At 38.9% G+C, this 13,184-nt stretch overlaps 2 pseudogenes across 2 annotated transcripts in view; one reads left to right on the forward strand and one right to left on the reverse strand.

The window, feature by feature from the left end:
• Positions 1-11,240, reverse strand: part of LOC114301786 (aconitate hydratase, cytoplasmic-like) — a 30,801-nt pseudogene extending 19,561 nt beyond the window's left edge. The window contains exons 1-4 of the transcript XR_014336095.1: positions 11,130-11,240; positions 10,318-10,412; positions 9,724-9,885; positions 9,250-9,306 (exon numbers count right to left, since the gene is read on the reverse strand). The product of XR_014336095.1 is annotated as an aconitate hydratase, cytoplasmic-like (transcript). The remainder of the gene's footprint in view (positions 1-9,249; positions 9,307-9,723; positions 9,886-10,317; positions 10,413-11,129) is intronic.
• LOC145795313 (aquaporin PIP1-3 pseudogene) lies at positions 5,833-6,840 on the forward strand (annotated as a pseudogene). Its single transcript, XR_014336096.1, has one exon. The product of XR_014336096.1 is annotated as an aquaporin PIP1-3 pseudogene (transcript).
• Positions 11,241-13,184: the final 1,944 nt, after the last annotated feature.

The raw sequence follows: 13,184 nt of genomic DNA on the forward strand, positions 1-13,184 counted from the left end.
GAAAAAAAGGAAGGCCCTGGATAACAAAACTCAAAAGCATAAACAGCCTTGAGAGTGTCAGATGCTAAAGAAATAACTCATATGTGTAGGCATGTGAGCTAATACCTATGCTATATGGACTCGGATACAAGTATCGGGTGCAAGTAGCATCAAACCTTCCTAAACAAAAATCTTAGAATATTAAGATATGTATCTCAAAGTTGGGTATGGGTATCGGACATGTCTTAAATACTTGACTTAGAAAATATGAAGAAGAAGAACTCCGAAAATATGAGGAAGAAGGAATATATTTCAGTTATATTCAAAACTTCTTATCTTACAAGACCAAATGACACTCCTTATATAGGAGATATTACAAACATCATCATAACCCATTATATGCCACTTACATATTATATATTACCACTATCTACCACTATCATATTATATACATGCCACTATCTACCACCAACACCACTATCATATTCTATACATGTCACTATCTACAACCAACACCACTATCATATTCTATACATACCACTATCTACCACCAACACCACTATCATATTCTATACATGCCACTATCTACCACCAACACCACTATCATATTATATGCATGAACACAATTTCCAGCACTCCCCCGCAAGCTGGTTTGAAGATATCTTCCATAGCCAGCTTGCTAGTCAGCTTATCAAATTGCTTCTTGTGTAGTCCCTTCGTTAGCACATCAGCTAATTGTTCACCTGTTGGAAGGTAGGTCATACAGATTATGCCAGCATTGATTTTCTCCTTGATGAAATGTTTATCCACTTCTATATGTTTGGTGCGATCATGTAGAACTGGATTATGAGCTATAGATATAGCTGCTTTGTTGTCACAATAGACCTTCATAGGTGTCGGGTGAGAAAGCTTTAATTCTTCAAGAATTCTTTTAATCCACATTACTTCACAGATTCCATGGGCAACAGCTCTGAACTCTGCTTCTGCACTACTTCTAGCTACCACATTCTGTTTTTTACTCCGCCAAGTAACTAGGTTCCCACCTACAAAGGAGCAGTATCCGGATGTTGATCTCCTGTCTGTAACACTTCCTGCCCAGTCTGCATCTGTGTATATTTCAACTTGAAGATGTCCATGTTTCTTGAATAGTAAGCCTCTCCCTGGAGTTCCTTTCAAATATCTTAAGATCTTATAAACGGCCTCAAAGTGCTCTGCTCCTGGTGAGTGCATGAACTGACTTACCATGCTGACTGCAAAGGCAATATCAGGCCGCGTATGAGACAAGTAAATCAATTTCCCTACAAGTCGCTGATATTGTTCTCTCTCTTTGACTTCTTCAGCCTTAGCAGCTTGTAACTTCAAGTTAGGCTCGATCGGAGTCTCCGCCATCTTACAACCAAGCATACCTGTTTCTCCAAGGAGATCAAGAACATATTTTCTCTGATTAACGAATATACCTTCCTTGGATCTTGCAAATTCCATTCCGAGGAAATACTTGAGGGCTCCCAGATCCTTAATGTGAAATTCTTTTGCGAGTTTCTCTTTGAGGGCTGCTAACTCTGCTTCATCATTACCAGTTAAAATGATGTCATCAACATAAACAATCAAAATTGCAATTTTACTGTTTTTTGAATGTTTATAAAATATTGTGTGATCTGCTTGACTCTGCGAGAAGCCACAACTGATAACTGCCTTCCCAAAGCGTTCAAACCACGCTCTTGGTGATTGTTTGAGTCCGTATAATGACTTGTTCAATCTGCATACTCTGTCACTTCCAAGTCTCTGCTCAAATCCCGGCGGTAGGCTCATGAACACCTCCTCTTCAAGATCACCATTGAGAAATGCATTTTTAATGTCAAGTTGATGTAGAGGCCAATCTGAATTTACTGCAAGAGATAACAGTACTCTGATGGAATTTATTTTAGCAACAGGAGCAAACGTCTCCTGATAGTCGATCCCATAAGTTTGAGTGAAGCCTTTAGCTACCAGTCTCGCCTTGTATCTCTCAACGCTTCCATCTGCGTTACATTTTATCGTAAACACCCATTTACACCCAACTGTTTTCTTGTCTTTGGGTAGATCAACTATCTCCCAAGTACCACTTCTCCTTAAAGCATTCATCTCCTCCATGACTACTAATTTCCAATTCGGATCATCCAATGCTTCCTGTATATTCCTTGGAACAAACAAGTGTGAAATCCTAGATGTGAAAGCTCTATGGTTTTTAGACAGTCTTTGATAGGAGAGGTAATTTGCAATAGGATGTTTAATGCAATAGGATGTTTAATGCAATTTCGGACACCTTTCCAGTTGACAGGTTTGCCATGAATCTTCCAACACGTTTCGCGTGTATGGCGAGGCTTGTTTTCTGATTTACCCGCCAAAGTTTTTGGATGTACTGCCTATGTTCATGTTCCCAGTCAATTTCGTTCAAAACTTGACCCCCGTGCTATAAAATGTGTTTTTTTGGGTTATTCCTCAAACAAAAAGGGGTATAAGTGCTTCGATCCTCAAAACAAGAAATTTCATGTGAGTATGGATGTGTCATTTGTGGAAACAAAATCCTATTTCCCCAACACTTCTCTTCAGGGGGAGACAAGTGGAGTAGAAGACCGTTTTTGGGATATTTCTATCCCACTCCCCAATGTCATTTATCCTACACAAAAATCACATCTGTCTGATAATGATCACTTAGGAGAACCAAGTTCTATGGTGCCTAGTCAAGAAGATTCTTGTTTAGGGGGAGAAGTACTACAAAATGATCTAAATCCTGAGCTTCAGGTTTATACTAGGAAGCGATTTCATCTGAGGAATAATGACCCGAATGTCCATCCTAATGACCCGAATGTCCACCCGAGTTCTGGCATCGAAATTCACAATGGGATTCAAAAAATGTAACACGACAATTAGAATCCTTAGATAGTTTACTGACAGACAAAAGGTTACAGGCTAAGTTGGGGACGTGAAGAACAGCATTGAGATTAATTTTCTCAGTTAGTTTAATAAATCCTTTTCCTGCAATAGGTGAAAAACTACCATCGGCTATTCTGATTTTGTCATGACCAGAACAAGGGAAATAGGTACTAAATAAATGGGAAAAACTAGTCATGTGATCGGAGGCACCGGAATCTATGATCCACGGAGAGAAGTTTAGGCAAGAGAAGGCTTTAGGATTTCTACCTGTTTGTGCCAACAAAACACTAGGAGTACCGGTTGAGGAGTTGGATTTTATCAGCTTTAAGAGTTGATCAATCTGCTCTTTGTTGAAGGGACCTGAATCGGCTTCATTAGCGGTAGGAAAGCCACGATTCTTCTCTCCTTGTTTGCTGCTTTTCCAGTTGACAGGTTTGCCATGAATCTTCCAACACGTTTCGCGTGTATGGCGAGGCTTGTTGCAAAAATCACACCAGACCCGTGGCTTATCATCAAACCTGCGCTGGTAATTTGCAGCCTTGTTGGCCGCAGCATCGCTAATTAAAGCAGAAATTTCAATTGATTCACCATTACCTTTTTTCTTAAGCATGACGCTCCTTCGGCTCTCTTCCCTTCTGACTTCAGCAAATACTTCGCCAATGGATGGGAGAGGAGGTCTGCCAATAATTCTTCCTCGCACTTCATCGAACTCAATGTTGAGGCCGGCAAGAAACTTGTAAATACGGCTGTCTTCCACAGTTTTCTTGTGGTGGTTGCAGTCGTCAACCGATTTCCATTCGTATGTGTTGAAGATGTCAAGATCCTGCCACAACCTTTTCAACGAATTGAAATATTTGGTGACGGAATCATCTCCTTGACGAATCTCTCCCAACTTCAAAGTTAATTCGAAAACTTGAGATTGATTTCCTAGGTCAGAATACATCTGACTAACATTATCCCACAATTCTTGTGCAGTAGTATAGCACATGTAATTAGAGCTTATATCCTCCTCCATGGAATTGACCAACCATGTCATAACCATGGAGTTTTCAGCGTCCCAATTGTCGAACAACGGATCATTAACAGCAGGAGCCTTCTTGTCACCAGTGATGTAACCGATCTTTCCTTGCCCACGGATATACATCCGGACAGATTGTGACCAGCGGAGAAAATTATCACCATTTAGGCGGATGGTGGTGATTTGGACAGAGTGAGAGTTGGACGTTTTCACCGGAATGGCAGCGGCAGGGGTTGAAGTGGTTCCGGACGTGACTTCCGACATGGCTATGACGGTTTTAGGGCTGCTGTGTTTTTTGTTGCTCTGATACCAACTTAGAAAATATGAAGAAGAAGAACTCCGAAAATATGAGGAAGAAGGAATATATTTCAGTTATATTCAAAACTTCTTATCTTACAAGACCAAATGACACTCCTTATATAGGAGATATTACAAACATCATCATAACCCATTATATGCCACTTACATATTATATATTACCACTATCTACCACTATCATATTATATACATGCCACTATCTACCACCAACACCACTATCATATTCTATACATGTCACTATCTACAACCAACACCACTATCATATTCTATACATACCACTATCTACCACCAACACCACTATCATATTCTATACATGCCACTATCTACCACCAACACCACTATCATATTATATGCATGAACACAATTTCCAGCAACTTGTATAAATTGCATATTGTTAATATTCTTAGATAATATTATATAAATTATTTAAAAACTTACATGAAATTAAATAGAATTTAGGGAAAATATGAAATATGTTATATCCCTCATCCATGTGAAAGGCAATAAATATTTATTTACTAGCAAATGTTAGTTTCTTCTTCGAAAATCATATAAAATTAGAGGATCCAGGTGTCTAAATTAGATCCTGTTGTCAAATACACATCTCACACCAATACTCTTATCATATCTGGTGAACACGGATACTATGGAGAAAAATAAGAGTCCAAAATGTAAAACAAATTAGAGGTAGCACTGTCTTGACATTAGCCCAAACACATCTCAAGTTTTGAGGCTACCAAACAAGCCCATTCCTAACCCATCTATAAACCAATCATACGTGATTATTCCAGTACATATATGTTAAAAGCGCATGAACACATACATAGAATTGTATCAAAGTAAGTCCTTTACACCAAAACCAGGTTGGTTTAGAAAATTTGTCCATCCCATTCCCATTAGAAGTGGAACAGATCAAGAAACAAATACACCGGCCCTATTGCCAATTTTCTGTCCTTAGTAAGTAATGACATAACTGATGGGAAATATATGGTATTTAACTTAAGTTTCACTACATACAACACCTTAAGCGATAAATTAAGCATGTGTGGCCATATGCCACAATATTCCATAACCTTATGTCATTGAGTCTATGAAGCACCGACACTTCAAAACAAGTGCCATATCCGTGTCGGACACTTCGGGGACACGCGGACACAGTAGGGACACATATGGGACACGCCACATGGCGTGTCCCCTTATTTAATTAATTTATTTTCAGGGAACATGCCAGGGACACTTCGAGGATACACTAAGGACATGTCAAGTTGTCTTTTCTCTCATTTTCTTTAGTACTTTTGATGAATATTTGTAAGTGTGGTAGGTAGAGTTGAGTGTGTTAGGTGAGAGTTGAGTGTGGTAGGTAGATGTAAGTGTGTTAGGTGAGAGTTGAGTGTGGTAGGTGAGTATGTTTTTCTCTTCTATATATAGGAGAGTCATTGTATACATTCAATAAGATTAATAATACATTAATCAATAATACAATTCTCTACTTCTTTTTATACATTGAATTCTTACATGGTATCAAAGCAAGGTTAAGAACTTAGTATTTTTTTGCTTCACCGGCGGGCGGCAACCTCGCCTTGGCCGCCCGCCGGACCTCAACCTAGTCCGCTAGAATTTTCTACACCACCTTCTCAAGCTCTTCTTTCTACTACTGTTTAGTTCAGTCTCTAAAGGGAGAGAAAAACAAAGTTCTAGAGAGAAAAAAACAGAGCAACAATGGAGGGTAAGGAAGAGGATGTGAAGCTTGGAGCTAACAAGTTCACAGAGAGACAACCAATAGGCACAGCAGCTCAGACAGACAAGGACTACAAGGAGCCACCACCAGCTCCCTTGTTTGAGCCAGGGGAGTTGAAATCATGGTCCTTTTATAGGGCTGGGATTGCAGAGTTCATGGCCACTTTCCTCTTCTTATACATCACTCTTTTGACTGTCATGGGTGTTGTTAGGGCACCTACCAAGTGTGCCTCTGTGGGTATTCAAGGAATTGCTTGGGCTTTTGGTGGTATGATCTTTGCCCTTGTCTACTGCACTGCTGGTATCTCAGGTGGACATATTAACCCAGCAGTGACCTTTGGATTGTTTCTGGCAAGGAAGCTGTCCCTAACAAGGGCTGTTTTCTACATAGTGGTGCAGTGCCTTGGTGCCATATGTGGTGCTGGTGTTGTCAAGGGCTTCCAGCCATCTATCTATCAGGCAAATAATGGTGGGGCCAATTTTGTGGCACATGGTTACACCAAGGGTGATGGCCTTAGTGCTGAGATTGTTGGCACCTTTGTCCTTGTCTACACTGTCTTCTCTGCCACTGATGCCAAGAGAAATGCCAGAGACTCCCATGTCCCTCTTTTGGCTCCTCTTCCAATTGGGTTCGCGGTGTTCTTGGTTCATTTGGCCACCATCCCCATCACAGGAACTGGCATCAATCCAGCCAGAAGTCTTGGAGCTGCAATCATCTTCAACAGGGATCATGTTTGGGATGACCATTGGATCTTCTGGGTTGGACCCTTCATTGGAGCTGCTCTTGCTGCTATGTACCACCAGATTGTGATCAGAGCCATTCCTTTCAAGTCCAGGGCCTAAGTTGTTTGAACACTCACAATTTGACCCACTCCTTTTATTATTTTTATATTTTTTTCTCTTTCATCCCACCGTTTCAAACCCATTAACAGTCTGTTCCCCACTCCCACCTTTATTATTTTTATTCATCATTATATATTCATCATCCCCATGCTCATTTTTCAAAAAAAAAAAAAACCTTCTATTCATTCCATCTAATTTTTCTGTTCAGTCTTGTACCTTCAAGCCATTCGGATTTGCACAATCAACTCATTTTATTCATATCGGGACTTCGCCCTGATCACACTTTTACACAAAAAAAAAAAACAAAAAAAAAAAAAAAAAACAAAACAAAAAACAAAACCAAACAAACAACCAACACAAACAAAACAACCACATCCACAGGCGGGATTTTTCTTCTCTACTCTGCCGCCGGTCTCTTCTTTTTTCCTCCGTCCTGGGCGGCCCTTGACGGTGTTGCCTCCGTGTTTCCCACTCCACTGGGCACGATCACTACTCCCTGCTCCTCCACTGCAGCATATGGCGGCCCTCCAAATCGGAACATAACGGTGGCCTTCCGCTTCAGCTCCTTATTTTCCGCCTTTAGCACACTTATCTCTGCTCGCGCATCCTTATACATGCGCTGGAGCAGAGCCAGTTGGGCGTTTAACTGCTGCACCTCATTTGTCCTACTCTGCAGCCGGTGCGACAAGTTTGTGACCGCAGTCATGGTTTCCACACATGACTTCAATATATACTGATTGGCCTCAATATCCGTTTGCACTGCCATTTTTTGCTCCACAGACCGCATCGGAAAGTTCAACGGAGCAAAACCAGAGGTGTTTGGTTGAGGCTCACGTGCCACCGCACCAGTTATTTCTCTTGTGGACTCGTTGAGGTCTGGAAAGAGAGTGAGCAGACTACGGGAAGAAGAGGCCATGTTTTGGGTTGCTGAGTGTTTCAGCGCAGGGTTGGTTACAGAGTGTTTCAAGATTTGCAGCTCTTCGAGACAAGCTCTCAGAGAACGAAGAGGTTTCAACTGGTTTGTTATGCTTCCAAGCCTCAGCCTCCGCTTCGGTTTATAAAGACCTTGACGAAGGGGCCGACACGCGCTCTGTCGATCACGTGCCTCGCCGCGTGTCTGGCGCGCCTTTTGATGGCTCGCCGCTCGATGATTTCTGTCGGGCACGTCTTTTGATGAAGTGGGCGCGCCTTTTGAGGGCGCGACTTTTGAGGGCTCGATATATATATCTACATGTATATTTTTTGGGCAGCCTATATACACACTCATACAGTGTCATCTACATCGGTCCGACATGACCCCGTAAACTGTCTTCTACACCGGTCCGACATGACCCCATAAACTGTCTTCTACATCGGTCCGACATGACCCCATAAACTGTCTTCTACATCGGTCCGACATGACCCAATAAACTGTCTTCTACATCGGTCTGACACGACCACACAGTGTCTGCTACAACGGTCCGACATGACCCCGTAAACTGTCTTCTACACCGGTCCGACATGACCCCATAAACTGTCTTCTACATCAGTCTGACACGACCACACAGTGTCTGCTACAACGGTCCGGCATGACCTCGTAAACTGTCCTGCTACAACGGTCCGACACGACCATATAGTGTCTTCACCAACGGTTTGACACGACCATATCGTGTCTCCTATCCTGTTTTATTTTATTTATCAGTTTACTTTCCTCCTTTGTTACTCTCTCCAAACTCAAGTTGGTTAGTATCTATCCTCCTTGAGTTTGAGGGGGGCTGTAAGTGTGGTAGGTAGAGTTGAGTGTGTTAGGTGAGAGTTGAGTGTGGTAGGTAGATGTAAGTGTGTTAGGTGAGAGTTGAGTGTGGTAGGTGAGTATGTTTTTCTCTTCTATATATAAGAGAGTCATTGTATACATTCAATAAGATTAATAATACATTAATCAATAATACAATTCTCTACTTTTTTTTATACATTGAATTCTTACAATATTGAATGTTGAATATTTATTATTTTTTTCTTGCATTTAAATACTAAACAAATCATCCATAAAAAAAGATATAAATAGTAAGTGTTAATTTAACAATGCTTTTTAAATATATATATATATATATATATATAGAATTAGAGTTATTTTTGTTAACATTGATTGTTTGCGGATGTAGTATTAATCTATATAGCAAATAAAAATATATGAAAACATAATTTATTGTCGTGTCCCCGCTGTGTCTATGTCCCTATTTTTTTGAAATTGCCGTGTCTCCGTGTCCGTGCTTCTTAGCATTGAGTTATACCTCGTTGAGTGCTTTGATAGCATTATGTAAAAGGAAATGCACGTGCTTATGCTACTACCACAACCATCATAAACATAGTTGTTATGGTCAAAGAAAACAAATTCATCAATTTTCGATCCTAAGTATGGAGAAAACTTCACAATTTTCCATCACTTCAATAACATTATTTACCTGGCCAAGCATTGCTGCCTCTGCTTCAACACCTCCAACTCCCCAGCCAGCAACCCCCTAATCCATCAATCATAGTATTATGGGAATCAGTTCCAACCACACTATCTGGATAGAGCATACCATCAGTGTTAAAGACAAAAACATCGAAGATATTCAAGATTAATCTGAAATGCCATAATGACAATCCAATTAATAAATTCAAATTATATACATGACGAAGAAAATGGTAAGACAATTGAAAATGAAAAGACAACTACATTTGCCAAGCATCTCTTCGTAATATATATATATATATATAAAATATAAATAAAAATAAAAAATAAAATAAAATAAAATAAATTAACACAAAGCTTGAAATGAAAATCTTATACAGTGATTATACATAATTGCACATCAAAAATATTGAGATAGATATGCAATTCAATATATTAAAGCTCTATAATATGATGAAGCTGCTCAGTCAAGCTCCCATACCTGGTGCACAATACCAGAACCTGGAGGAACAACAATCATGTTTTGGAATGCATTTGACCCCCATTTGAGAAAAGCAAATCTCTCCTTGTTCCTTTGGAATTCAAGCTCCATATTTGCCTGTACAGCATTTTCTGATCTTGATCAATTACAAGATCTACAGGAACCCGCATGTAGGATATTGCATAAACAGATCATTGAAAGGAAAACTGTAGCCAAGAAAGTATGCCTAAAGAAATGCTAATGATATGGTAACATGACAGTTGAGGCATGGCTTGAAATGAAATGTATGCACCACATGAAGGAAGGAAAAGGTTCATTTATGGAGTTTTCCAAGACTAGGAAGGAAAAGGTTTAACTACAAACATTAACACAGAAAATAATGTGATAAAAAAAAGATGGATGAAAGGATTTGCGGCCAAGTTGAATCTACAAGTTACTATTCCCAATTTTTAAAGTTCCGACTCAAATTGACAGGGCTGGACCTCTATTGGGATTGGGGGGGCGGAGTTGCACAGACTTAATATCCAAAAGCAACTACCTCAGGAATCTAATTCTTGAAGAATAAAATAAATGCAGTAAATGAGAATGACACTCACCAAAGGATTGATCTTGTTAGAATCACTTCCAAGCTTGTTCATGGCGTCACGCATACAAGCAAGGTCAACCAAAGCTGGTACACCAGTAAAATCCTGGCACAAAAGAAGAGTTTTAGAAGTTGGATACATGTCTATTGACACTATGAAGAAGAATAATGACAAAAACCTGCAGAAGAACACAAGCAGGCTTGACGGGGATTTCAACTTGCTTCGGAGAAGTGTTTTCCCAATCAATTTTCTTCTCAACGTCTTCCTTAGTGACTTGGAAGTTGTCGCAATTACGAATTGCTGATTCAAGAAGGATCGTAATAGAGTATGCCAGCATATCTGTTCATGCAAACAGGGGAAACCAAAAAAAAAAAGGCTGTGATAAGTCATGGATACAACATAAACACAAAACCTTGTAAACCACTAATGGTGAGAAGGATTATTCTACTAAAAGCATTTCAAAGGTTCATTTGTTGTATATAAAATTGATAAATATAAAACAATATTACTTGAGAATGAAAAATCATAACCGAAAAAAGTGGCTCAAGATTATACATGTTACTACAACAATGACATGGGAAAGTAGAAATTTTTCAAAAATCAGAAGGGACAGAGTAGACAAAGAAAATATTATCCAACATGACAACTGACTCAAGAATAAAAGGCATTCCTTTAATAACAAGTATTACAATCTTTTTTTTTTTCTTTTTTGGGTTATATAGACTGTTTATATGGCATTCATGCAGTAATTTGCAGGGAAAAAAATAAATAATAAAAAAAAAGATACAAGTTACAATTCCAGAACAAGCTCAAGATAATTACCAATCCTTGGATCATTCAGAGCGGGCAAGCTATAGAATTTTCCATACTCGCCACCTCCTGGCTTGGGAAGACCAGTCAATATTCCTTTGAAAGCATGCTCGGATGCTGAACACATACAGATAAACAAGAAGATTGCAAAAAATTAACTAGCCAACTAAAAAAGGATTGCAAAATTTTACTATTAATTGCAACTTCTAAAACAGTCTAATTCAAACCAAAACTATAAAATCAACATTAAGATTTATACTGTAAACATGATATCAAAATACTGTTGTAAATCGTTTGAATTAGCACATTACATTTATTACAAAAATAGTTCTAGTACATTTTTTAAATGAAGTAAAAAATTCAAAATCTTCTAATCCATAAACAATGAACTAAGTACCATTTTTTTTTTTTTTTAAAGAAATACAACTTCATAGGAACATAAGATTCTTTTAGTAAACACAATCACAATTCAAAAGAAACAATCCAAGAAAGGCAATGAAAAGCACAAACAGTACCCATGGTGGCGATCCTTCGCTCGAAATCAGACTCGCCGGAGACTTCCAATCGACGCCGTCACTCCACCGCGGAACAGAACGAAACGCGGAGGAGATGCTGAAAGATCGGCAGTGATTGGTTATAGACGGTGACGAATGAGCACGCGAAGAAGAACAAGAGCAGCAGCTGTAGAGAGAAAAGGAGAAGACGACAGAAACTTAGTCCTCCATGCCCTGCGATGCGCAGCTGACGAGTAGGTTGTTATATACATGACGATGATCACGCATTCAAACGCTTCAAGCTAAGGATTGCAGTTGCAGAGAGAGAGAGAGAGAGAGAGATTGAAAGCAAACAAAGATGATGAAATGGATGGGTCTGTGAATTGATTGAGGGATGATGATGGTAGAGAGAGAGAGAGAGAGCTGGGCCTGGGTGGCGGGTCTAGTAGAGAGTAACTGGTGGGTGGTTCAGAGCTGAGGACTGGTGAGGAGTGAGAAGTGGGAATGGTAAAGCGCTGTTGGCACGTTGGACTTCGTTTCGCAGGAAAAAGGCCAAATCACAGCACTAAAACAGACCAATAGGAGGCCAACATGTCATTAGTATAATTGACGGTTCAAATTTGATTTTTGAACAAACTTTCAAATATATTTAAAATTTGACTCGTTTACTTAAGAAATCGAGTTTGAATGAGCTTTTAACCAATTGAACACGTGTCAAACTTGAGTTATTTGGTTTATCACCTCTAGTCCTGTCTTTTGTAGTCTTGAAAGAGTAAGGATCTTCTAGAGTTTTTTTTTCCTAAAGTTTCCTAGTGTGTTGTATGGTTGAGATTTAATGACAAGTCACATCAATTTTTTAGCATTAAATCTCACCCATACAACACACCACTTTCAAAAACTTTAGGGAAAAAAAAACTCTAGAGGATCCTTGGTGGTCTTGAAAAGGCAAATGTTTGAGATTTTTAGAAAGGAAAAAATTTAATTTCAGCTACAAGGATAGAGGGGTGTTTGTTACAATCTAAAAGAGGTAGTTATAGTTTATTTTAATTTGAAAGTTTGTGTCAAACTGTTTGATATATAGTTTTTGTTTTTAATTTATTAGTTTAAAATAACTTACATAAAATGATTATCTGAAAGCTAAATGTGAGGTGCTTTTAATTATTACTTTAAATATATGACTTTGTTTTGTTGTACTTTATTCTATAAGCATATATTCTATAGGACTTGGGGTCACTGCTGTGGCCAACGCACAGCAGTGACTGTTGTGCTTCATTTTATGATGTATTATGGGATTATTTTTATGATCTGAACCGTTCATTTTGTAGGGTTTGTTGAGTACTTCAAGCCTACCAAAAATCATATTAATCGGATACCAATAACTATATGATTGATAACCAAAAAAACAAACAAGAAGTTTTTCTTTTGAAAAATAGTATAAAAATATGCAATTGGATCATATAGTTGTTGATATCCGATTAATATAATTTTTGGTAGGCTTGAAGTACTCAACAAATCTTACAAAATGAATGATTCAGATCATAAAAATAAGCCCATAATGTATCACAAAATGAAG

The sequence above is a fragment of the Camellia sinensis genome, chromosome 7 (assembly GCF_055761805.1).
Source record: "Camellia sinensis isolate YWXY chromosome 7, ASM5576180v1, whole genome shotgun sequence".
NCBI classification, from domain to species: Eukaryota; Viridiplantae; Streptophyta; class Magnoliopsida; order Ericales; family Theaceae; genus Camellia; species Camellia sinensis.